Source organism: Lactuca serriola, chromosome 9 (genome assembly GCF_051521515.1).
Source record: "Lactuca serriola cultivar US96UC23 chromosome 9, Lser_US96UC23_V15, whole genome shotgun sequence".
Taxonomy (NCBI): domain Eukaryota; kingdom Viridiplantae; phylum Streptophyta; class Magnoliopsida; order Asterales; family Asteraceae; genus Lactuca; species Lactuca serriola.
This window is the reverse complement of record NC_136416.1, coordinates 196,966,240-196,993,078: the sequence shown is the minus strand read 5'-3', so window position 1 is coordinate 196,993,078 and position 26,839 is coordinate 196,966,240. Positions and strand designations below refer to the sequence as shown.

The 26,839-nt window shown below is 39.6% G+C and overlaps 1 long non-coding RNA gene across 1 annotated transcript; it reads right to left on the bottom strand.

Annotated features, from left to right (window-relative positions):
* Positions 1-24,121: 24,121 nt before the first annotated feature.
* On the bottom strand, positions 24,122-26,452 carry LOC145074736 (uncharacterized). The gene is made up of 4 exons (XR_013692044.1): positions 26,038-26,452; positions 24,908-25,060; positions 24,719-24,826; positions 24,122-24,253 (listed from the first exon to the last, which is right to left on the bottom strand). It is a non-coding gene; the product is annotated as an uncharacterized LOC145074736 (long non-coding RNA).
* Positions 26,453-26,839: the final 387 nt, after the last annotated feature.

Here is a 26,839-nt window from a genome sequence, read left to right as displayed (position 1 = left end):
CTCCTCACCCTTACATTTATTTATATGGTTGACATGGGTCGTGAACAGGTTCACGGCCGTAAACACCCACCTGGGCCGTGAACAGAAAAGCAAATACATATTACATGACTGAAAACCCAATTGCCTAGAAAAGTAAATTATAAACCATATTTTTGACCCAACAAGTATTTCTGCCCTTTTTGGATGAGGTTATGGGTTCCTTAAGGATATGCATTGTGGTAATTCTTTGTGTGTATGTGGACTGGACAAGATAGTATTGGAGCTTGGATCAAATTATTCACATGGTTCTTCTGGGTAATAGCCTTTGAATTAGATCAAGGGTGCAACCGTTATCCTGTTATCGGGTTGTAGGCAACCATGATTTCGTAGAGTTTCGCATTGGTAGTAGGTTGTTATGTGAAATGAATTGTACGTGGTAAGATTTCGGCATTGTTCTGCTCGGTTGGCATTTAGAGGGATGTTGATTAGGTCCCTGCAAGGCGAAGGAATGAGGTGAGTATCTTTAGGCACGTGGCGTTGGGTGAGTGATTTAATGTCGACAGGATCGGTGTAATATCAGGAGCATTCCAGGTATAGGTTGTAGGCCTAGTGATCATGATTGTTGAGTTTATCTGAGTATTGTACTTTCAGTATTGGTGCACTGATGGAATTCGGGAGGCACGATCAGCTGGTATGGAGAGGAAACAATTAAAGGGTGTTAGGAGTATTAGCCGTACATCAAAAAAATCTTTCGAAATGTTGCATTATAACCCCGTTTGCTCACAAGCTGTTATGAGGGGTTGATTATCAAGGTTAGGAACCAGTCATGAGGCCTCAAATCAAAAGTTCTTCGTTAATGTATCGGGTGTTTTGCTTGATGTGGGTACATCTAAGTTGTTAAGGATTGGAGGTAAATGTGGAATTCCTGGAATTTTCATCTTTGCTCATAGGAGTACTGGTTGGAATGGCGTGTCAGGGAGTCACGGTTTAATTAAAGGCTTTTGGTGCATCTTATGGAATTGGGATTAGTGGAAATTTTGCAATTGATGTGTTGGGTTGTTTTCAGACAAGGGATTGGATTCTTGGTTTTGGAGTTGAGTAGTGATGGTTATCCTTTATCAGTTAACTTCAGCACGAGCGAGGATTCTTCCATCTTCAGTATGAGGATTCGGCTTAGAATGGGTTCGATTAATGGAAGGCCATCGTATGTCAGGGTTGACTTTTATCAAGGATCTGGCAGGTGGTCGGGAGTATATGTTTTCGGGTATCTGTAAATTCATTCAGGTCGCGTAGGTTTTCGGTTCGGGTTGTGAAGTTGAGTCTTTGAGGGAGCTGTTTTGGATTGGTTTTGTATGTTTTGGAGTCCGTCATTGTTCATGGTTTTCAATTTCAGGCATGGCGGTTGGATATTCGTTGGCTTAAGGAAAAGTTGAGATTCATTCTTCGTTTGGGCTTGTGATATCTTCTATTTTGGATTTGACATCAGTAAGGGTAGGTGGTTATCAGAGCGGTGTGACTTCCCCAGTCGTTTTTGGGATTCAGGGAGTCCATTCATGATTGTTTAGTTTGGTAAAGGAGACAGTAAGGGATGATTTCGAGGACAAAAGCTAATTTGAATGGGGGAGAGTTGTAACACCCGAAAATTTGAGGAGCAATTTTCAGAATGAATCACCTTTTGAGGATTTGATACGGCATGTTGGAGGCACTAACACGGTGTGTCCAAATATGATGAGTCGCAGATTTCATTAAGGACAACACGGCGTTTTGCCTCTTGGAACACGACGTATTGATGGCTTGTAACATCCCAAAAATCATGACTAAAAATTTCATTTTAAATTATTAAATAAAATCATAGTTATCAAAATCTTATCATAAAAATGTAAATCAAAGTATCTCAAACAACTTAACAAAAATCATATCAATCTATCTAAGTAAAAACATCCCACCATAAAAACACCATGGTCTGTGCAATGCAGTCATACCAAGCTCTTCCCCTTGCTACCAAAAGTACCAGAAACCAAAACTAAAAACTGCAAGCACGAAGCGTAGTGAGTCTCCCCAAACTACCACATACCATATACATAAACACATAATCAGATAATAACATATCAAGGGCCTTCCCCACTTCATCAGGCCCCGTCCGACATCAGACAGTGTCCAGCATCGGGCCCCGCCCGACATCAGACCGAAATTCGGCATCACCCCCCCCCCCCCCGGAATCGAGCAAAGCTCGATATACATATAAACATATCAATAAATACACATAAATAATCACATAACATAAACATATAAACATCCCTCCCCCCCCCCCCCCCGACATCAGACTGAAATCCAGAAACATACTAACATTCCTCAGGCATTGTCCGACATTGGACCGTAATCCGGAAACATACAAAACAGACACATACAAGAATCATGAAGACATAAAGCATACAAACATTTCTCGAGCACCGCCCATCATCGGATCGAAACCCAGAAACATATAAACCTACATCGGGCATTACACGACATCGTTCCTTAGCCCGGAACATACTAGCATACATATACGGGCTGGCATTAGTGCCTTTGACCCTTTCATACAGGTGGAAACTCACATCACTGTCGGATGATAGTTGAAATGTCTCTGTCCGGAATCAGCTCTACTCACTCCCTGAACCAAAACAACCCGTTAGATACCATTCCATACTCATAACCCTTCAGGATCAACTCTGGTCAAGTCAAAGTCAACGCCAAGTCAACCGTTCTGAGTTGTCTAAACTCGTCGAGTTTACCCTTCAACTCGGCGAGTTCCCATGAATTACAGAATCGTGAAATCACGATCTAACTCGTCGAGTTTTCCTCCAACTCACCGAGTTATTCAATCTCAACAAAACGGGACTTTCTCGGTACAACTCGTCGAGTTCCCTTATGGACTCGCCGAGTTCCTTCAACAGAATTGGGAATGTACGACCCAACTCGTCGAGTTCCTCCATGAACTCGTTGAGTTCTTCATAGTTCTTAGTCTATTAAGCCCTTCCTCGGATCTAAGGTTCCAGAATATATATCTACAGTGTTTCCCTGGTATACATCTGTAAAGTCGACAACTTGATGGCTTTGCATGCCTCAAATGGACCCAAACTCGAGATATAACAACCTACTTCTATGGATATGGTCTTTTCTTGGACAAGAACGGGTTGAGGACCCCTTTTTATGACTCTAAGGACCAAGTAACAATGAGAATGGGAGTTTGTAGCATCATGACTATGAAGGTTATCATGCTTCCAACAATGGGGTCAAAAAGACCCATAAAACAAGACTAAGATAGATCTAAGCCATTAAGCATCAAGTTTGAGACTTTTTACCTCAGAAAGTTGCCAAAGATGGACGAGATCCTAGATCTAGTGCTTCTCCTCAAGCTCAATGACCTTCTAGTTCTTCCAAGTCCTTCACCAAGCACAAGAACACATAAAAATCCACTCAAAACCTCTAATTTCTCAACAAGGAGCTCACAATACGATTTAGGGTTTTAGGGAGGCGGATGAGGGCTGGTGGGAAAAGATTAAGTCCTTTAACTAGGGTGCAAAACCCTGGAAATTAGGGTTTCATCCCAACCAGTCTACTCGTCGAGTTAAGGCCTCTCAACTCGTCGAGTAGGTTACTTAAGTCACGCGACCCATATGATATCTACCCGAAGAGTTTGGGGCTTCCAACTCGTCGAGTTGCTCTTATAATTTGAATAAATAGTAATTTAAATACGTACTAGGATCCAGGCGTTACAATTATCCCCCACCTGTCTCATACTTCTTCCTCGAAGTTTGCTGCCTCAAATAACTCTGGGTAATGCTCTATCATCTCCTCATCGGGCTCCCAAATCCACTCTGACCACTTGTGGTGCATCCACTACACCTTCGCTAACTGTACAACCTTGTTCCTCAAGGTTTTCGTCTTTCGATCAAGAATCACCACTGGCCTCTCAATGTAGTTCGGGTCGTCATCCACCTGGATATCCTCTAAAGGGACAACTGCGGAGTCATCCACCAAGCACTTCCGTAGCTGGAAGACATGAAAAGTGTTGTGGATCTGATTGAGCTCTGCTGGAAGATCCAAACGATAGGCCACACGGCCTACCTGATCCGAAACTCTAAAAGGACCGATATACATGGGGCCCAGCTTGCCCCGCTTCTTGAACCGGATGACACCTTTCCAAGGTGACACCTTCAATAGGACCATATCCCCAACCTAAAACTCTAGGTCTGAACGGCGCTTGTCAACATAGCTTTTATGCAGACTCTGAGCACTCTGCAGCCTGTTCAGGACCTGCTAGATCTTCTCTGTGATCTTGAGTACGACCTCAGTACTCCGCATGACTCTCTGAATGACCTTGCCCCAACAGATTAGGGTCCTATACTTCCTCCCATAGAGCATCTCAAAGGGAGGTCGATCTATGATGGCATGATAACTGTTGTTATATGAAAAATCCGCTAACAAAAGATACGTATCCCAACTACCATCAAAATCCAATACATATGCGTGCAGCATATCCTCGAGATTATGGATCGTCCTCTCACTCTGCCCATCAGTCTGAGGGGAAAAATTTGTGCTGAGGTGAAGACGAGTACCCATCTCATCATGAAACCGCTTCCAAAACCTGGAAGTCAAGCGAACATCTCGGTCTGACACAACCGACACCGGCACTCCATGACGTGCCACCACCTCGCGTACATAGATCTCAGCTAGCTTCTCAGCCGATATACTCTCCTGGATCGGGATGACATGAGCACTCTTGGTCAACCGATCCATGATGACCCAAATCAAATCCACTCCATGTGCAGTCTTGGGGAGCTTCCTGATGAAATCCATAGTGATATCATCTCATTTCCACACGGGAATATCCAACGAGTGCATCTTGCCATGAGGTCTTTATTGTTCGGCCTTGACTTTCCTGCAAGTCAAGCACCGCTCCACATACCATGTTATGTCCCACTTCATGTAGGGTCACCAATAATCAGGGAGAAGATCCCGGTACATCTTCATCGCCCCAGGGTGAATCAAGAATGTCGACTTGTGTGCCTCCTCCATGAGAACCTGGTGCACTCTACCCCAGTAAAGAACCCAAACCCTCCGATGTAGAGTCAACAACCCACGGCTGTCATAATTGAATGAGGCCACCTGGCTTATGATCCATTCACACTTCTAGCGCTCCTCCTTCATTCCCTCTATCTGTGCCTCCCGAATCTGTTCCAGCAATGGAGTAATCACCATCATGCTCAGGAATATGTCTCGTATCGGTGTTGCAATCGCCTTACGGATGAGAGCATCTACCACCATATTGTCCTTTCCCGGGTGGTAGAGGATCTCACAGTCGTAGTCCATCACCAAATCTAACCATCAACACTGCCTCATGTTCAAATTAGGTTGGTCCATCAAATACCTCAGGCTCTTGTGGTCCGTGTAAATGGTACAACAAACCCCATAGAGGTAGTGTCACCAAATCTTAAGGGCAAAAACCATGGACCCCAGCTCCAAATCCTGCGTCGGGTAGTTCACCTCATGAGGCTTCAACTGCCTCAAAGCGCATGCTATCACGTGACCCCATGTATTAGCATTGCACCTATACCCATGATCGAAACGTCACAGTAAACCACAAAATCGTCGACGCCCTCCGGTAAAGTTAGAGTCGGTGCCTCGCACAACCGCTGTCTGAGAGTCTCGAAAGCTGCATGTTGCTCAGGCCCCCAGCGGAATGTCATCGACTTCTTGGTCAGTCGGGTCAAGAGAACAGCAATCTTGGAGAAATCCTGGATGAATCTTTGATAATAACCCGCCAGACCAAGAAAACTTTGGATCTTAGATGGAGACCTCAAAATCTCCCAGAAACTGCACCTCACGCAACCAGAACTCACACTTGGAGAACTTTGCAAAAAGCCTCTCCCTCCTCAGTGTCTCCAGCACCTCCCTCAGGTGCTCCTCATTCTTCTCCTGAGTCTTGGAATAAACCAATATGTCATCGATAAAAACTATCATAGACCGAACCAACATCAATCTGCATACGCAGTTCATGAGGTCCATGAATACGGCAGGAGCATTGGTGAGCCCAAATGACATCACCACGAACTCATAGTGACCATAGCGAATCTGAAAGGTTGTCTTCTGCACATCGTCATCCCTGACTTGCATCTGGTGATTACCCGATCGCAGATCAATCTTGGAGAATCAAGATGCACCTTGAAGTTGGTAAAATAAGTCATCAATCCTCGGGAGGGAATAAAGGTTCTTCACTGTTACCTTATTCAGCTCCTGGTAATCTATACACATCCGATGTGATTCGTCCTTCTTCTTCACAGATAGGATCGGGGCTCCCCATGGAAAACTGCTTGGCCTGATAAATCCCTTGTCTAATAGCTCTTACAGCTGTGTAGACAACTCATGTATCTCGGGAGGAACCAACCGATATGGTGCCTTGTCTATCGGAGCCGCACCAGGGACTAGGTCAATCCTGAACTCTACCTGCCTCTCCGGAGGTACCCCAAGCAAATCCTCTGGGAACACGTCCGGGTACTCTCGTACGATCGGTACATCATGTACTGTCGCCTTACCCTTATCCCGGGTATCCATAACATAGGCGACGTAACCTGCTCAACCCTACTGAAGGTAGCGCCTAGCTCTCGCTGTTGAGCACAACGTCGATCCACCATGCGGCCTCTCGCCCTAAATCACCAAACCTCCCCCACTTGGGGTCCAAACTCGTACAAGTTACTGCTCGCAGTCGATCACTGCCCCCATTAGGGCTCAACCAGTCCATACCCACGATAACCTTATTCCCTCGTAGGGGAATGGGGACTAAATCCACGGAAAACTGCTCATCAAACAACTTTAGTGTACATCCCTGATGAACCCTCGCAACCTGAACGGTCCTATCATCCGCTATCTCTACATCAATTGGACAGTCCAGCTAACCTGGAGCTCCCACAAATCGCTTGCTGAGCGCGAGTGACACAAAAGATCGGTAGCCCCCGAATCAAATAATACTAGAGCAGATATACCGTTCACAAGGAATGATCCTATAATGAAACACATAAACATAAGCAATAAATCAATATAAATAGAGAGATAAGGAGAAGATACAAACCCATTACCACATCGGGAGCTGCACGTGCCTCCTCTATTGTCAGCTGAAAGGCCCTGATCTTCGCCATAGGCACCTCTGTCCGACCCTGAAGGCCATCCATAATCCTCAATGTAGTAGGAGCGAGTGCTGCCACCTGTCCTGTTGCTACTAAACTTGGGCACTGGGACTGCTTGTGTCCTCTCTGGTTACACTAGAAGCAAATCAGATCTGATACTATGGTGGTGGGGGTAGCAATACAATTCCTGCTGACATGACCAGTTCGGTCGCACTTAAAGCAGCCCAAACTACCCGCCCTTCACATCCCCTCGTACATCTTGCCACACTTGCCACAACGGTTGCAGCTGTAGCACCTGGTTCTTGGTACGTATTTCTTTTATTTTTATTTAAGTATTTTGCATTTTTGGCCTTGGACTCGGCGAGTTGAAGGACGAACTCGCCGAGTAGAAGCGGGTCGGGACGCGGGATTTAAGTGATGGACTCGACGAGTCGGGTCCTGGAATCGACGAGTACACCCTGTCTGGACAAAAACCCTAATCCGAGGGTTTGCACCCTATTTAAACAATGTTTTGTCGGCCACAACGTCTCTTATGCTCCCAGAACACCTCTCATTGAAACCCTAGCCATTATTCAAGCAATCTAAGCCTTGTTGGTGGATTTTTGTGCTTGTGGTCTTAAGAAGGAAGGAGAAAAGCTTGAGGAAGCGAGTGAAGATCAAGCGAACCTGAGTTTGTGCACCTTCTACAGTTTATTGAAGGTAAAAAACTGTAACCTTGCTCTTTCATTTGTAAGATCCTTTTTTAGGGAGATTTAGGGCTTTTATAAACCATTTTGATGACCAACTATGATTGCAAACATGGTTGGGGTTGGGGCTTCTGAATCAAGACATTTAGGGAGTCACAAGGCTGTTGGGGGGCTGCTTTTGCACCCATGAAAGGTCCCATGCATCACAAGAGCTTATTTTATGTGTTTTTGAGCTCAAAGTCCCATGCATGCACGTAAAGTTTGTAACTTTACATGCTAGAACGATTTTAGGAGCTTGGATCTATATTTTGATTAAAGGCTGTACATCAAAAATCGAGGATTTAGAGTGTAGACGTTACCGACTCGGCAAGTCCGTTCCTGGGACTCGACGAGTCCAAGGCTTTGAGTCCCATATCTTTTGAGGGTCAAAAGAACTCAGTTGGGAGTTAGAAGGGTTTTAGCAGGATAGAAAGAGTGACCCAACGCATTGGACTTAGTTTTAGACCTGGAGTTCATGGGACTCGACGAGTGCTAGAACAGACTTGGAGAGTCCAAGGCAATCTCCTTAAGATTGAAGATGAACTCGACGAGTTGTTCATACAACTCGGCGAGTCAAGGTCAGACTTGTTCATCAGATGAAGGTGAACTCGATGAGTTGTTCATACAACTCGGCGAGTCGGATGAAGGACCATTCGATGTTCTTATAGAAGAGGAACTCGTCGAGTAATCACCAAACTCGACGAGTCGAGTCATGGATGAGGGCGTGTAAAGGGTTAGGGACTCGACGAGTTGGCGGCCCAACTTGGTGAGTCAGGTCAACTTGAATTTGACTTTGACTTGGACTAGATTGGGGGTGAAATAGTCATTTTACCCTAAGAGTAAATGTCGGTTTCTGACTAAGCGTTTTGTGGGTATTGTAGCCGGAGGATTTCCGGGGCAGCAGCACATAGAGACTTCCCACACGAATTATCAGTAGCTACTTGATCGAGGTGAGTTACCTTTTAGTAGCGGTGGGTCTACAGCCACAATGTCGGCCCACTAGTAGGATTCGTATGTTAGATGATTGTCTTTGTGATATTCATCTGTGTTTACTACTACCTGATATGTTATATGCTGGCATGATATGTTCTATGATAGTGGTAGAGTTCGGTTGTTAGGACCGAAGGGTAGGTTAGGTACCCCAGATATGCCTAACAGTATGTTATGATATGGTTAGCTGCTAGCATGATATGTTATATGAGATAGAGGTAGTAGAAAGGGGAACAATCCCCGAGGTTCGGTTGTTAGGACCGAAGGGTAGTCAGCACCCCAGAATGGCTCGACATGGGTAGGTCAACACCCCAGAATGGTTTGACACGGGTAGGACAGCACCCCAAAATGGCCGCATGGGTAGGTCGGCACCCCAAAATTGTCGTATAGGTAGGTCGGCACCCCAGAATGGTCGTACCGGGCAGGTCGGGCACCCCAGAATTGTCCGGCAGTATGTATGCTATGTGATTGTATGGTATGTGGTACGATGGGGGAACTCGCTAAGCTTCGTGCTTACAGTTTACAATTTTGGTTTCAGGTACCTCTTCAACGAAGGGGAAGGAGCTGGCGCGGTAGCGGCACATCACACACACACACATGTTGGTTTTCCGCACTAGAGTTTCTTGGGATTGTACTCTGACATTATTCCTCTTTTTGTGAATGGATTTCAAACACGAGTTGTGGTTTTTATGAAAAGTTATGATTTGATGGTGTTTTTTTATGAATGTTTTTACAAGTCAATTAATTAGAAACGAAATTTTTGGACTTGAAATTTAGGTCGTTACAACAGCCCTGCTGGCTCCTCGATCGATGATCTGATACCTTGGGCTTCGTGCCCGCACTCCCTATCTAAACCCCCTCTGGTTTCCTCTCTTCTCCATCTCCAAATCCAGCTCCCTTTCCTGAGCCCTCGCAATCATATCCTCCAGCGTCTTGCAGCTGGATCAACTCACAAACCGGCGGATATCACTCTGCAACATCTCATGGTATCAGGCCTTTTTCATCTCCTCGTACGCCACGTACTGGGGAACAAGAAGTTCCCTCTTCCTGAACATGGCGGTGATCTCAGTCACCGTCTCAGTAATCTGCTGGAGATCCTGGAACTCCCTCGCAAGCTGTTGTACCTCAATCACAGGTGCAAACTCAGCCCTGAACCTAGCCGAGAAATCACTCCAGTTCATCGCATCAAGAGCGGCATCATCTTCAATAGCATGTCTAACCTCCTCCAACCAATCATGTGCCCTGTCCTTCAGAAGGTAGGAAGCAAGTCGGACCTTGTCCCCCTCGGGACAACGACTAATGCGAAAGGCGTTGGCGACATCAGCTAAGCACCTGCTGCTAGCAATGGGGTCCCGAGCCCCATGATTTTCTGGAGCTCCACAAGCTTGGAACTCCTTGGATGTCATTGTGCGCGCCCCTATCTTGGCCGCCATCTCGGTGCAGAATGCATCCAACTTCTCGTCAAGAATTTCCAGAATGCCCTCCTTAACCGTTCCGAAGATCACAAGAATCTGGTCCAATATACTGCGTGTGACCTCAGATGAAATGAACTCTCTCATCTGCTCATCGAGTTTCCCGACTCCCAAGCCTGAGCCTGATCCCTAACCAGCACCAAAGCTGCCAAATGGCCTAGTGCGTAGCATCACCATACTGAAAATACACCATAACAAACATCAGAATAGTCATCATAACTCAAGGGATCTCACATACTACAAGTTCCCTGGGTTCATCTCATCCTTCATTGATTCGAGTACAGATCCTCTGCTTTCAGTAGTACGGGTCCATACTACCTTCCATATTTATTGGTACTTTCCTGAAGAACTACCTTGACTCCACCAAGGGTAGCCTCCAACTCACTCTCCGCCATCAGCTGCACAAGAAGTCTCGGCTATCTCCCCCTAACTAGCTCGTGAATACCATTACATATCACTAAGACTATATAATTCTTCGAATGAGAGGTCCTACCCTACAACGGTTAGACTCAAACAAGAGCTTCGAAGTAGAGCTATACCTAACCTTCTGAAATTATTTAGTCCTCGCAATATGTAACTTAACGTATTCTTTTACTAGTTATTTAAAGATAACTAGGACTCCTAAAAGTACAAAACAAGTAACATTCGAGCATTGAGTAAACAAAACCAAGCATATCCTAATCAGGCCATCATATTAATGACTAATCAGTACTAGCATCCAGTTCAATAAGCTCATATAGTAGGCATACAAGGCACCCTTCCTAGATCCTTATCCCTAATCTAGCATGCAGTTTTCACACACATATAACAGGCATACAAGGCATCCTTCCTAAATCCTTAGCCCTAATCTAGCATGCAGTTCTCGTAATCATATCATATCATAACAAAATTGTATGGGTAATTTAGGAGAACTTACTTTAGCTCGGCTGATTGCATGCACCAAACCCTTTTCTCTTTTAAAAATCATTTTTATGAAAATTGTTTTCCTTTTAAAAATTGTATACCAAGTCCTCAGTTTGAGTTCAGACATACCCGAGTGTATGTCCGAATCCCTCAAACCAAGGCTCTAATACCAACTTGTAACATCCCAAAATCATGACCAAAAATTTCATTTTAAATTATTAAATAAAACCATAGTTATCAAAATCTTCTCATAAAAATGTAAATCATAGTATCTCAAATATCGTAACAAAACTCATATCAATATATCAGAGAAAAACATCCCAGGCTAAAAACATCATGGTGTGTGCAATATAGTCATCCCAAACTCTTCCCCAAACTACCACATACCATACACATAAACTCATAATCACATAATAACATATCAAGTGCCTTGCCCGATCATCAGGCCCCGCCCGGAATCGGACAGTGTCCGGCATCATGTCTCGCCGGCATCGAACCGAAATCCGGCATCGGGCCCTGACCGGCATCGAGCAAAGCTCGGTATACATATAAACATATAAACTAATAAACATAAATAATCACATAACATAAACATATAAACATTCCTCCCTCCCCTCCCCCCCCCCCCCCCCCCCGACATCAGACTGAAATCCAGAAACATACTAACATTCCTCAGGCATTGTCCGACATTGGACCGTAATCCGGAAACATACAAAACAGACACATACAAGAATCATGAAGACATAAAGCATACAAACATTTCTCGAGCACCGCCCATCATCGGATCGAAACCCAGAAACATATAAACCTACATCGGGCATTACACGACATCGTTCCTTAGCCCGGAACATACTAGCATACATATACGGGCTGGCATTAGTGCCTTTGACCCTTTCATACAGGTGGAAACTCACATCACTGTCGGATGATAGTTGAAATGTCTCTGTCCGGAATCAGCTCTACTCACTCCCTGAACCAAAACAACCCGTTAGATACCATTCCATACTCATAACCCTTCAGGATCAACTCTGGTCAAGTCAAAGTCAACGCCAAGTCAACCGTTCTGAGTTGTCTAAACTCGTCGAGTTTACCCTTCAACTCGGCGAGTTCCCATGAATTACAGAATCGTGAAATCACGATCTAACTCGTCGAGTTTTCCTCCAACTCACCGAGTTATTCAATCTCAACAAAAACGGGACTTTCTCGGTACAACTCGTCGAGTTCCCTTATGGACTCGCCGAGTTCCTTCAACAGAATTGGGAATGTACGACCCAACTCGTCGAGTTCCTCCATGAACTCGTTGAGTTCTTCATAGTTCTTAGTCTATTAAGCCCTTCCTCGGATCTAAGGTTCCAGAATATATATCTACAGTGTTTCCCTGGTATACATCTGTAAAGTCGACAACTTGATGGCTTTGCATGCCTCAAATGGACCCAAACTCGAGATATAACAACCTACTTCTATGGATATGGTCTTTTCTTGGACAAGAACGGGTTGAGGACCCCTTTTTATGACTCTAAGGACCAAGTAACAATGAGAATGGGAGTTTGTAGCATCATGACTATGAAGGTTATCATGCTTCCAACAATGGGGTCAAAAAGACCCATAAAACAAGACTAAGATAGATCTAAGCCATTAAGCATCAAGTTTGAGACTTTTTACCTCAGAAAGTTGCCAAAGATGGACGAGATCCTAGATCTAGTGCTTCTCCTCAAGCTCAATGACCTTCTAGTTCTTCCAAGTCCTTCACCAAGCACAAGAACACATAAAAATCCACTCAAAACCTCTAATTTCTCAACAAGGAGCTCACAATACGATTTAGGGTTTTAGGGAGGCGGATGAGGGCTGGTGGGAAAAGATTAAGTCCTTTAACTAGGGTGCAAAACCCTGGAAATTAGGGTTTCATCCCAACCAGTCTAGTCGTCGAGTTAAGGCCTCTCAACTCGTCGAGTAGGTTACCTAAGTCACACGGCCCATATGATCTCGACTCGACGAGTTTGGGGCTTCCAAATCGTCGAGTTGCTCTTATAATTTGAATAAATAGTAATTTAAATACATAGCAGGATCAAGCGTTACCTGGCTGGTAATGAAACCCTAATCTTCTGGGTTTTGCTCCCTGTTTAAAGGAATGTAGAGGTTAGGGTTTGTTCACCATCAGCCCCCAACAACCCTCAAGCCCTGAAAGAAACCCTAATCATCTTTCCCTCCTATTTTTAAGTTATTTTGGTGTTTTTGGAGCTAAAAAAGGAAGAGGGTGGAAGAAGGAAGCAAAGATCTAGCAAGCAAGCCCCCATTCTTCAATTTGGCACTCTTCTGGACCATTGTAAGTGTCCAAGACTCGATTTTTATCATTCGAAGTTGTTAGATCTTGGTTTTTGTCCCTGTTGCTTCTTGTTCTTGAATGTTGGAATGGTTAGATCTCATAACGTTTGCAACTTTATAAATCTCCAGGTCAAGGTGACCTAGTAGTGTCTTAGATCTGGTCTTTAATCAAGTTTTGATGCCATGCATAGAGATTAGGTCATAAATCCTCATTTTCACCTAATATGGGTTCAAGACATACATTAGGCATGTATGTCTAAAAAGCACCAACCTTGGGATGGATTTGGTGTTAGAATCACTTCTGGAAGGATGGATTTCAGACTTTAAGGATTAAGTGCTTATTGGTTAAGCCCTTGCATTTTTAAGCTTTAAGGATTTGGAATTGGACTTTTGTTGGGTAGTCCCAATGGATAAAGTTGGAAAGTTTATCTTTTTGGATCATATTTCGGACTAGATCTAAGCTTTGGAGCTCTTGGAATCAAGGAAAACGGCTTAATGTATTAAGTTGTTGGATCTTCGGCAAACACGACATGTTCTAAGTCAACACAGCGTGTGGGTCGGGAATTTCCCGACTGTTTGGGTGCAGGTGGAACACGGCATGTTTCTAAGTCAACAAGGTGTGTTGGGTCAACAACTGTTGACCTTGACCGTGGACTTTGACCAAGTTGGACCTTAAGAGTATTTTGGGATTTTGATGGAATTGGACACTCGGTGGAAACATGTATCGGTTAAAGAGCTGAGATTCGGAGTCGGTCCTCATCAACTATGGATCAGATCAAGAGGTGAGTCTTCCTCACTATATATTTGGGTCAAAGGCACCAAGGCCGGCTCATTGGATTGTTATCCTGGTTTATCGCACGCTGGTATGTTGTAGTGATCTGTTTGATCGGTATCCTGGTATATAGGATGATGCTATGCTTAGTGATCTAATGGATTTGCTTGGTTTCTATTTTGGATCTATGTTTACCAGGTGCATATGTTGACGTAGTGTGGTTGGGTTGAGACTGTACTACTTAATGTTTCCAGTCAAAAAACCTGGAAATGTTTATATCGATATGTTGTTACTAGTTATTTGTATGCTTGTCTGTTATATATATATATATATATATATATATATATATATATATATGTGTGTGTGTGTGTGTGTGTTTGTGTGTGTGTGTGTGCTTCGACACGGTTGGTGTGTGGTTGGGTTGAGGCGGTCTTACTTTGTGTTGAAGGCCAATAGACCCAGGGCGTCCCAGATAGACTGAAGGCTAGCGGGGCGTACCAGTCAGGTCGAAGGCCCGGAGAACGGTCTAGATAGGCTGAAGGCCCGATGTGGCATACCAGTCATGCTGAAGGTTCTGTGAGCGTACCAGATATACTGTAGGTCGGTGGAGCGTCCCAGTCAGACTGAAGGATCTGTGGGCGTACCATATAGACTATAGGTCGGTGGGACGTTCCAGTCATGCTGATGGCCCTGTATGCATGATTTTTGTTAGTATATGTTATTTTTGGTGTGGTGGTACTTTGAAAGAAACTCACTAAGCTTTGTACTTACAGTTTTGGTTTATGGTTTCAGGTACTTTAGTGAACCGTGGGCATGACAAAGGCGTAACTGTACACATCCATGGTTTTACAACTAATTGGATCTTGGGAGACTCTGATTTTAAATAATGTTTTGAAACAATGGTTTTGTAACATTTCTATTAGACAAAATGGTTGTTTTGAAAAATTTTAAATTTGTTGAATTTTTGGGACGTTACATGCAGGTCCAATATATATATATATATATATATATATATATATATATATATATATATATATATAAGGGATAATTCAAATAAAAACTATAAAATAGTGTGAAAACGTAAAAAGACTATTTTTATGCTATTATTCTGCAATGAATTTTGTATCTACAGCTTAATGTCATTATTCAACAACGAATAAATGAATAGTCACAGGTTAAAACAAAAATTAAAAGTTACTACAAAAATATAAGTACGTAAATTTATAATAGAATAATAACATTTTAATGAATATATAAATAATCAAATGTTAATATTCATATTAGAGTTACTTCAATGTTACACATATACAACATTCATAGCAGAATAATAATATAAACATAGTGTTTTATGTTTTCACACTATTTGTTGTTCATATATATATATATATATATATATATATATATATATATATATATATATATATTGATATGTGTATTTTTATACACTTTATCTTAATATTTTGGCCTTATTTATTCTATTTTAGAACTAAAAAGTACTCATAATGCTTTGAATTATGTTTTGCAGCTATTCGTTGCCGATGAACCACAAAAGAAAAGACTGAAGCGGGAACCGGGCTTAGAAGCTAAAAGAAATCAAAATTGCTGAAAAAGCGAGTACGCCCCGCGTACCTGCTTGCACCGGATATACTTGATCGCGTGATTATCCAGAGTACGCGCTGCGTAATCCTAAGTACGCCCAGCGTACTTAGGTCGGCCACAAAGATTATAAATGTCGATTTTTAGCTAACCAGGAAGGAGGATTCGACTTCTAACCTAATTTAGTCAACAATTAACTTCTGTTAAGCCGTTTTGAGGGTCTAGAAGGCGGCCGGAAGGCCGTTAAGCTAACGGGAGCAGAGATCGGAAGGATTGGAGAGCGGATACATGTTGATTATCATATGGTTTGCTGACGTGACCATGTTTAGCATTCTATTGTGGTACTTTTCTGTATTTAGTTTCTGATTTAGGTGTAAAAACCTTTTACTTTGTGTTTATGATTGAATGAAGCTTTGATTATTAGACTAATTGCTATATTAAATAGTTTATTTGTGTTTAATTTATCTTGCCAAGCTTGTTTAAAGATCCTCATGTGTTAATGATGATTATTTTCTGTTAATTGTTAAGTGAATTGAGTTGCTTGAACATCTGCTTGATTTGCTTGTCTCTTATGATTTTTGATGACCATCGAGATTATAAGACTAGAAATAACGAATGTGAAACTAGAATTAACTTGAGAATAAGTAAGTTAATGTGTGAGCCTTGTTTGATGACCATCAACAAGAGGTTGATTAAATGTCTACATTGATTAACTATATTTACAAGTCTTGCTTGATACGAACTGAACACTAGGAAGCATGTTAGTTTAATCAACTGATCACTGTTTGAATTGACTTGTTTGCTAAAGGATTAGTTATAGTGAACACGAATCTAATCATTTTAGGAATCGGTGAACATTGAATAAATGAATTTGTGTATGCAATTGTCTATGTTTTAAGGTGTAATTTATCTAAACCCAAGTACCTGAAGAGATGTGCTTTCCTGTTAGTTTATCGAGAGTTGTTAATTGATTTATTAAACCATTTTATTATTTTCGTGTAACCTGTAACCTATAATCAAATATATTAAATTAATCCACCGTTCCCTGTGATCGACACCCGACTTACCTAAGCTATACTGTAATCTGACTAGGTACACTGCCTATAAGTGCATAGATAGTCTAAGTTTGTTAGGTTATAAATATTAAAATTAGTGGGTACTTTTGTGCACATCAAGTTTTTGGCGCCGTTGCCGGGGAACGGCTTGTCATTAATTTATTTTATTTGATTATTCGTTATTTGTTTTTAGTTAGTTTTTAATTAGTTTTTATTTTTTAGTTTGATTTTCGATGATATCATTTCACTTGTCGGGAAGGTTCTTGTTTTTATTTTGCAGGAATTTGGGATTGTACACATTGCTTGACGATACTTTTTGCATGGGTTTCGGGAATGAAAGCGACTAGGGAATTCTTGACCTGCTTAGCCTACTACTTTGTTGATTTGCCCAACTCAATCCATGAGGCGTAGTATAGCAAGGCGTATTGTGGTGGTTAAGTGGAAGACCGAGCTCTTGCTGTTCTTGACTAGTTAGGTCACTTCTTGTTCCGCTTTTAGTTAAAGGTGCAAGGAAAACAAAGGAAATATTCTAACGGGTCCCGAAAGCGGGTGTTTTCGCAAACCAATTCTTGCATGCAAAGGTTTTTGATCAACCATTGATGGTTTGATCTTGACAAAGATAAGTGATTATGACATCTCAATTTTTTTTATCACTCATCGTGAAGTCATCATTAGCTTAAGAAATTAAAAAGGAAAAAATAAATAAGTTTTAAGTCCCCTAGATTAAATAATTAAAAAGAAAAGGAAGTTAAATTAAAGAAAAAGGAAATTTTCAATTAAACTACGCCCCGCGTAAGTTATATTACGCCATGCGTAATGAGCCCCGAATCGCGAATAAACATTTCAGGGGGATGGGGGTACGCCCCGCGTACCCTTGTGTTACGCCCCGCGTAAAGCGACCAGGTAAATATATCTTGACCCTTTGACTTCGCTGTTATTTTCAAACCCAATTTCTTTTCTCGCACACGAACTGTGACGGCGATTTCATTCCAAGACCTACGATTGTGCTTCTTTGCTAGTCAAATTCAACACACAAGTAAGCTTTTTGGTTACTCAATATCATGTATTTGTGTTTTAATCGAAGAAATAAGCTGCATTTAGCCTTGGTTCGAAATCTAGGGTTTATGGGGTTCTTGAATTAGGATCGATTTCGCAAATGTATGTGTTGATTAGGGCTTGAATGGACCGATTTCGGTTAATACACTAAACCCTTGGACCTAATTTCATCTTAATCCCGTCCCACACCCATCGATTGAAGCTTGGGGACGTACGCCAAGCGTATGTCCTGAAAACTCCGATTAACTGCCCCTATGAAGTTTCCTTGTAAATTGTTTGCTAATCTTGAATGAATAAGGAACGATGGTTTATTATTTGGGTAGTTCCGTTTTTTTTTATGCCTTTGGACCACGCAAGCTAAAAATTTAGATATGCCATGTGTTTGCCCTGCTGAGTGTATTGCTTACAGTTGGGTTATGATTTTAGCATAAGCAAACGAACTACTGGAACCGACACAGATTTGTGCATCTGGACGTACGCCCAGCGTACGCTGGATGTACGCCCAGCGTAATGGCCCTATCCAGCTCCATTTTTTTTTTGGTTTAAAAATCTATTAATGCTGCCATATTTTGTTGGTTTTGTGTTTTTGTGTTAATATGTGCAGATTATGGCTCGAAGGGCACAAAGAACCAACCCTCCCGAGGATGTGACCGATCATCGTTTTTTACAATTTCCGCAAACGCTGAACGATGCTACCCGGGCGCGTTATGTCACCAACTTGAGCTTGCTTCTCACAAAGGAGATTGATATTGCACCCTCATTTGATTGGGAGTTGGCTACCAGGACTGGACTTGCTGCATTGATCCAGGAATTTTTGCAATACACACACTCGGACGCGAGTGGTGTGGAATTGTTTGTGTGTCAGGGATGGGCGCGTTTGTTCAGGATCCAGGAGCCTGTGTATCGGGAGTTTTTGCTGGAGTTCTACGCTACAGTTTCCTATGATCCTAGGAAGCCACTCGATGACAGGACAACCTTTGCTTTCAGACTGGGAGGAGTGAGCAGGGAATGCAGCGTGATAGAGCTAGCTACTCGGGTTGGTATTTACACAACCGACGAGACGAGGAGTGTCCACTTCCTGGCATTCCTTGCTGACTGTCTCACGGAACGGCCAGCGGACTATAATGAGAACACATTTTGGGCCGAGATTACGGGAGGAGTTTATACACCATCTACCGCTCGAGGAGGGATGATTCGGTCCACTACATACCGAATGTTGCACCGGTTGATTTCTATGTCTCTCACGCATCACAAGAATAGTGAGAGAATGCCTTCAACGGACCTGTATTTCCTATGGGCACTAGTTACTCCAGGGAGGCACCTGAACCTTCCAGTTGCTTTAGCTGCATACTTGGGACGAAGGGCCAGGGGACTTCGGGGAGATAGCCCGATATGCGGAGGGCATTTTATCACACGGTTAGCTCGATCATACCAGTTGATGACACGTGAGATCACGAGATCGATGGTGTTTCACGACATGAGGCCGATGAGTCTTCAGCTATTGGAGTCGATGCGTGTATTAGAACAGGGAGGTGATGGTGTTTTGAGAGTTCGAGCAGATGATGAGGCAGATGAGGAGGGTGCTGCCGAGCCACAGCCGAGACGGGTCCAGCGGCGTCGACCTGCTCCTCGGGGAGCGCAGCAGGGACCTGAGCAGGAGATTGATATGCGCTACCTGGCTCAGGGCATTGATCGTCTTAGCGAGTATGTTGCACATGTGGATATGCAACAGCAGTGGTATGGGAATGCGTTGAACGCATTCTTTGCCCATCAGGGGTTTCAGTATTCGGTTCCCTTTCCACCACCATTCCAGTCACGATTTGATGGGGCCGGTACTTCTGGGACACAGCCACATGATGATGGAGATGGCGAGTGATCCTTTTTATTTTGTTTTATTTGTTTTGTGTTTAGTTTAGTTTTTAGTATTTGGTATGTAATTAAACTTTGATTTAGTTTGTTTTTCATGTTGATGCTATTTGGTTGTTTAGATTTCTGCAGAAATTTCGCCCTTAGGAAGCTGGCAGTAAGTTCAGCAGCTAGGTCCGACTGTTGCTAGAGAGAGCGGTATGAGAGTTGAAGATTATAGTCGAGACCCATGATTTTTCATAAGTGTGGGGTGCATATTTATTTCGTGAGCGATCGTTTTGAAGATTGGCATTGTTACGATGTTTTGACTCTTATAATATGGATGAGCAGTTCCCATACTATAGAGTTTTATTTCGACGTGAGGAAGAAGTATCGTCCCGGCTGCCACGACATGGTTGACACTTTCCTATGTTATGGGGGATTTTTCATCGCGAGTAGAGGATGTCATTCTTGACGAGACGACGTGGTCGACACTTTCCCACGTCATGGTTACTATACTTTGCAATATTTTGCACCACATTTTTGAAGATGGCGGTCTTGATTTTATTTTTCGGCAAATTCAGAGGCAGCAGTTCCAGTTTTCAGTCTTTCGACGATATTTGATGCAATTTGTAGCAGCCCCATTCGATCTCACCATAACTACCCAGGGGAGTCTGTTCCTTTTTCTCTTTTTTTATGTTCTTAATTTGTTTTAGCATACAATGAGGGCATTGTATGAAATAAGTGTGGGGTAGGGGATCGGTAAAAGTAAATTAAAATTAAGAGAAAAAAATGAAATTGCTAGAATTTGGAAAATTTAAAAATTTTAAAAACTTGAAGTAATAGTTTAATTTAGAAAAATCTAGTGATAATGTTGCTAATATTGTATGAAATGATCCGATAAGAACTCAAATGTTTAGTTGAGCCAATATACGTTATAGTGCATTTGTGGTCTCCCTTATTTTAGTGAAATCATGGAACAAAAACACAACCCCGCTTGGTTTGAGGGATGCAATATGTTTAGCAGCCTAAACCTGAAATGTATCCAGGAAAATTATTATCATTAACCAATAAAGGTTGAGGTTGAGCGCCTCTGCTTAAGCATGTAGGATTTGAGTGAAAAAAGTGAGTTACATGTGAAAAAAAAAGAAAGAGAATTACGAAAAAAGTTTGAAGAATTTTGGAGCAAATAAAGTAAAGATCAAAAGATCAAAATTCTGAAGAAATTCAAAAAGTTGAAGATACCAGAAATCAATTCAAATAAGGTGTTGAATTCAAAGAAATCAAAGATCAAAATGCTAAAGAAATGAAGAATTCAAATAAAGCTCCATAGTGGTATCGGAAAGTTGTAATTTTCTAGAATATGTATGCTTAGGTTGCTCGACTAAAAATACCTTGAGGTTAGGAGGTTTTCTACGGATGGATTCGGAGGGTTGCATAAAATGAGCATTGTTCGGAAAAAGTGGGCGAGTGTTTATGATGATTGTGAGTATTTAAAATATGGGGGGGTACTTTAGGAAAATATTAGACACAAATGTACGCGTTGAGGTCTTGGCATAATGGCTGAGTTTTAAAAGGATTGTTTAGTGCGATATTGGTAAAATAAAAGTAAATTTGCTTGGGGGCAAGCAAAGGCTAAGTGTGGGGTATTTTGATATGTGTATTTATATATATATTTTTATACACTTTATCTTAATATTTTGGCCTTATTTATTCTATTTTAGAACTAAAAAGTACTCATAATGCTTTGAATTATGTTTTGCAGCTATTCGTTGCCGATGAACCACAAAAGAAAAGACTGAAGCGGGAACCGGGCTTAGAAGCTAAAAGAAATCAAAATTGCTGAAAAAGCGAGTACGCCCCGCGTACCTTAAGGTTACGCCCCGCGTACCTGCTTGCACCAGATATACTTGATCGCGTGATTATCCAGAGTACGCGCTGCGTAATCCTAAGTACGCCCAGCATACTTAGGTCGGCCACAAAGATTATAAATGTCGATTTTTAGCTAACCAGGAAGGAGGATTCGACTTCTAACCTAATTTAGTCAACAATTAACTTCTGTTAAGCCGTTTTGAGGGTCTAGAAGGCGGCCGGAAGGCCGTTAAGCTAATGGGAGCAGAGATCGGAAGGATTGGAGAGCGGATACATGTTGATTATCATATGGTTTGCTGACGTGACCATGTTTAGCATTCTATTGTGGTACTTTTCTGTATTTAGTTTCTGATTTAGGTGTAAAAACCTTTTACTTTGTGTTTATGATTGAATGAAGCTTTGATTATTAGACTAATTGCTATATTAAATAGTTTATTTGTGTTTAATTTATCTTGCCAAGCTTGTTTAAAGATCCTCATGTGTTAATGATGATTATTTTCTGTTAATTGTTAAGTGAATTGAGTTGCTTGAACATCTGCTTGATTTGCTTGTCTCTTATGATTTTTGATGACCATCGAGATTATAAGACTAGAAATAACGAATGTGAAACTAGAATTAACTTGAGAATAAGTAAGTTAATGTGTGAGCCTTGTTTGATGACCATCAACAAGAGGTTGATTAAATGTCTACATTGATTAACTATATTTACAAGTCTTGCTTGATACAAACTGAACACTAGGAAGCATGTTAGTTTAATCAACTGATCACTGTTTGAATTGACTTGTTTGCTAAAGGATTAGTTATAGTGAACGCGAATCTAATCATTTTAGGAATCGGTGAACATTGAATAAATGAATTTGTGTATGCAATTGTCTATGTTTTAAGGTGTAATTTATCTAAACCCAAGTACCTGAAGAGATGTGCTTTCCTGTTAGTTTATCGAGAGTTGTTAATTGATTTATTAAACCATTTTATTATTTTCGTGTAACCTGTAACCTATAATCAAATATATTAAATTAATCCACCGTTCCCTGTGATCGACACCCGACTTACCTAAGCTATACTGTAATCTGACTAGGTACACTGCCTATAAGTGTATAGATAGTCTAAGTTTGTTAGGTTATAAATATTAAAATTAGTGGGTACTTTTGTGCACATCATATATATATATATATATATATATATATATATATATATATATATATATATATATATATATATATATATATATATATATATATATATATATATATATATATATACCCACACTTTTTTATAACGTTCAAGTTTCAGATACTACATCATAAAACTTCGTATATTTTTTGTAGATCATACCAAGTATTACTATCATACCGAGCGCTATGTATATAAAAATGTAACTTAGTCCAAAATCGAATTATATATATATATATATATATATGCCCACACTTTTTTATAACGTTCAAGTTTCAAATAGTACATCATAAAACTTTATATATTTTTTGTAGATCATACTAAGCATTACTATCATACCGAGCGCTATGTATATAAAAATGTAACTTAGTCCAAAATCGAATTATATATATATATATATATATATATATATATATATATATATATATATATATATATATATATATATATATATAAAAGACTGAGATCGGTTGAGAATTCATTGTTTCCCAAGAACCTAAGAACTAAAAGTGGAGTGTTGGATCAAAATCAAATCATTAAGGGCATGATCGTCATCATACCAATCTCACTTAAATTTTTAGTATTATTGGTAATATTAATAAAAAGCTCTCAAATTAACATTATAAAACAAAATTTTGGATTTTTTTATAAAAAAAAATAATTTTCGTTTTTTTTAAACTGCAGATTTTTTGAACTTTTTTGGAAAGCATAAAGTTTTAAAAAATTTGATTTTTTTTTTAAAACTGCAATTTTTTCAAAAAAAAAACTTCATTTTTTTTGAAAAAAAACTGTATTTAAAAAAACTACAATTTTTTTAATAAAACAGTAACTTTTTAAAAAAAAAAACTATATTTTTTTCAAAAAAAACTGCATTTTTTTTTAAATTATTGCAATTTTTTTCAAAAAAAGTGCAACTTTTTCAAAAAAAACTGCAATTTTTTTAATAAAGCTGCATTTTTAAAAAAAAAATATATAAATTTTTAGAAATCAGTAAATTTATATAAAAAAACTAGAATATTTAAAAAAAAACTCTAATTTTTTGAACAAAAAAACAACATTTTAGGTGCATATATTCATATTTTTTTCAAATAAATACATGCATATTTCTTATACTATAATATTCGTAAGTAAATCATAAAAAAACTCATTTTTATTAATCAATCAATAAACATAATAGTACAAGTATTTTATTCAATACAAAATAAAAAATAAAAAATAAAAAATGCTACGAAGATTCACAATGTTATCATTTCGTCATATCAAGATTTTCATATTTTCTTCAATTTATCACTTTTCACATCTTCAATATTTTTCACAAATTCTTCAAAATCTACAATAAAATGAAAAAAAAATGGTTAATGCAAGAACACTCACAAAAATGCACATGTATATATCATATAAGATTCATATGTAATTCATATGTGAATTACATGTGATTTATATGTGAATCACATGTAATTCATATGTGAGTTACATATTATTTACATGTGAATCACATGTAATTCTTATGTGATTCATTTGTGATCTACATGTGAATCACATGTAATTCATATGTGAATCACTTGTGATTCATATGGGATTCACTTGTGATTTACATATGAATTACATGTGATTTTTATATGTGAATTACATGTGATTCATATGTGAATCACTTGTGATTTATATGTGATTCACTTGTGATTTATATGTGAATCACTTGTGATTCAAATGTGAATCACTTGTGATTTACATGTTATTTACATGTTCCTTTGTAGTTTTATTAATTTTTTTGACAATTTAAAATGTAAATATTTACCTATAGAGAAGATGCACAAGTGAATAAAGCTTCATATTGATCAAGAAGAGCTATATCTTGTGCTACTACAGTCGCAAATTCAGAAACCACCCAATTTGTCCCCTCCAACTGTAGAAAAGCAATTTATTTACAACATCATTCACTTTTATAAACTTCAAATGAATAAGTATTAAAAGATATAGAACTCACTCTTGATAGTGTAGATCGTAAGGAGGATCCAGTCGACTGCATTACTTGAATAACACCATAACATTGGATAATATATACTGCTAGATTTCATTGTACCTCCAGAAGAGCAAGCTACTATAATCTTTGAGTTTTTATCTAATTTGGATGCAACATCTGTTCCAGACAAACATTGTGTTTGATTAAGTACTTAATATAGGACTGAATGGGGTTGAAAATTGAAATGATTTTTTTATATAAAAAAAAAATCACAGTCAGTCACTCACCTCAATGTGGGAATCCCATTTTTATTAAATTAGCAATTGCAAATTTGGCTATGATGGGAGGTGGTGGTGCATACTCTAGAATTAGCTCTTTTAAATGTCCATGTAAACAATATACTTGTTAGATAACTTCAAGTAAATTATATTTGTAGTCCCTGGGTATTGGATATAGCCTATTTTTCAATTTTGGTCCTAAAAAGATTTTTTCTTGCAATTTGGTCCTTATTTGAGGTTCTTGTAACGTTTACTTTAGCAGACTTTTGCAATTTTGGTCCTGAAATGTAGTCATTTGAGTAAATTAGAATTTTGGTCCCCAAGTCTAGTTGGTTTTTCCTATTTTGGTCTTTATTTAAGGTTCTTGTAACACTTTTGGTCATTGTTTCAAGTAAAAATACCGATTTTTGGTCCCAAAACATATAGTTAATACTTGGAATAAGAATCAAACCTGCAAGAGCAAACATTTCGGACCAAAATTTTTAAAAAATAAATCAGGGACTAAAAATGTAATATTGCACCAAAATATAGTGAGTTTACTTGAAACAGAAGCAAAAACATTACAAAAACTTCAACAAAGGACCAAAACTGAAGAAACCAGCTATAGAGCTATATTCAAGGACCAAAAATGTAATTTACCTAACTTCTTACATATATTTTGGACTAAAAGATTTAAAACTACTTTCTTGACCTCGCCTCATCTAAAGGAACAAAATACAACCCTCCAGTTTCTTGGCATAAATACTTGCATATATAAAGTTCTATAGAGAGACCAATAACTGAACACCTAATCTTGGAGTTTTTACATTTCTGAATAGTATCAATTACATCTCCTGGATCACAAGTAACTAGAGTTGAATAGATATGTTAACATACCATCAACCAGAAGCATGTCACTAGCTTCTACATCATTAACAAGATCATCATAATTAACACTAACACAGTCTGTTGTACCAACACCTCTTTTTATTGTGAAAGTGAATTCTTGGGCACTTGTTAAGTTAACTGGTTGTGGCAAAACCTCACTCCTGGCCTTAGGTCCTTACAAAAAGGCATCAGTTGATTAGGGAAAAAAGTTGAGTTGATTGGGTGGGACAAAAAATTGGAATTGGTGATATGAGGACACGTGCCTTGGTGTCGAGCATGATTGCAATGACATTATCCTTATGTTGAGCATTGTATTCTTTAACCAGATCAATGACTTTTTTATGAGAAGAATGATCCCCATGTGACATGTTTAGTCTTGAAACATTGACCAATGTCTTTTATCTCCTATAAGTTGCATCTAAGTCAATGATTTTTTTTCAAATGAATCTCTTTATCTATAAGAATTAGCAAAGTTAATAACACATAAAAAGGTAGCAGTTCAATTCAGAAAAGAAAAGAAATTTGTGTAAAATTATCTAGTTTACAACACAGATAACCATAATTGATCGTTTTATAGTCTTTTTCATTGATGCATTTTAATAAACACCTTGAATGCATTAACCAATCAACAAATTTAAACCTATATCATAGAATAGTACAATAAATTTGAAACTAGAATACCATTACATAATATTATCCCTAATTTTGTTATAAGAAACAGAAGAAATCAAAAATCAAAATCAAATTATCAGTTCATAATTGCTATCAGTTTAATAAAATAAAAAAGAATGTGAATCTAACCTTCTTTCTG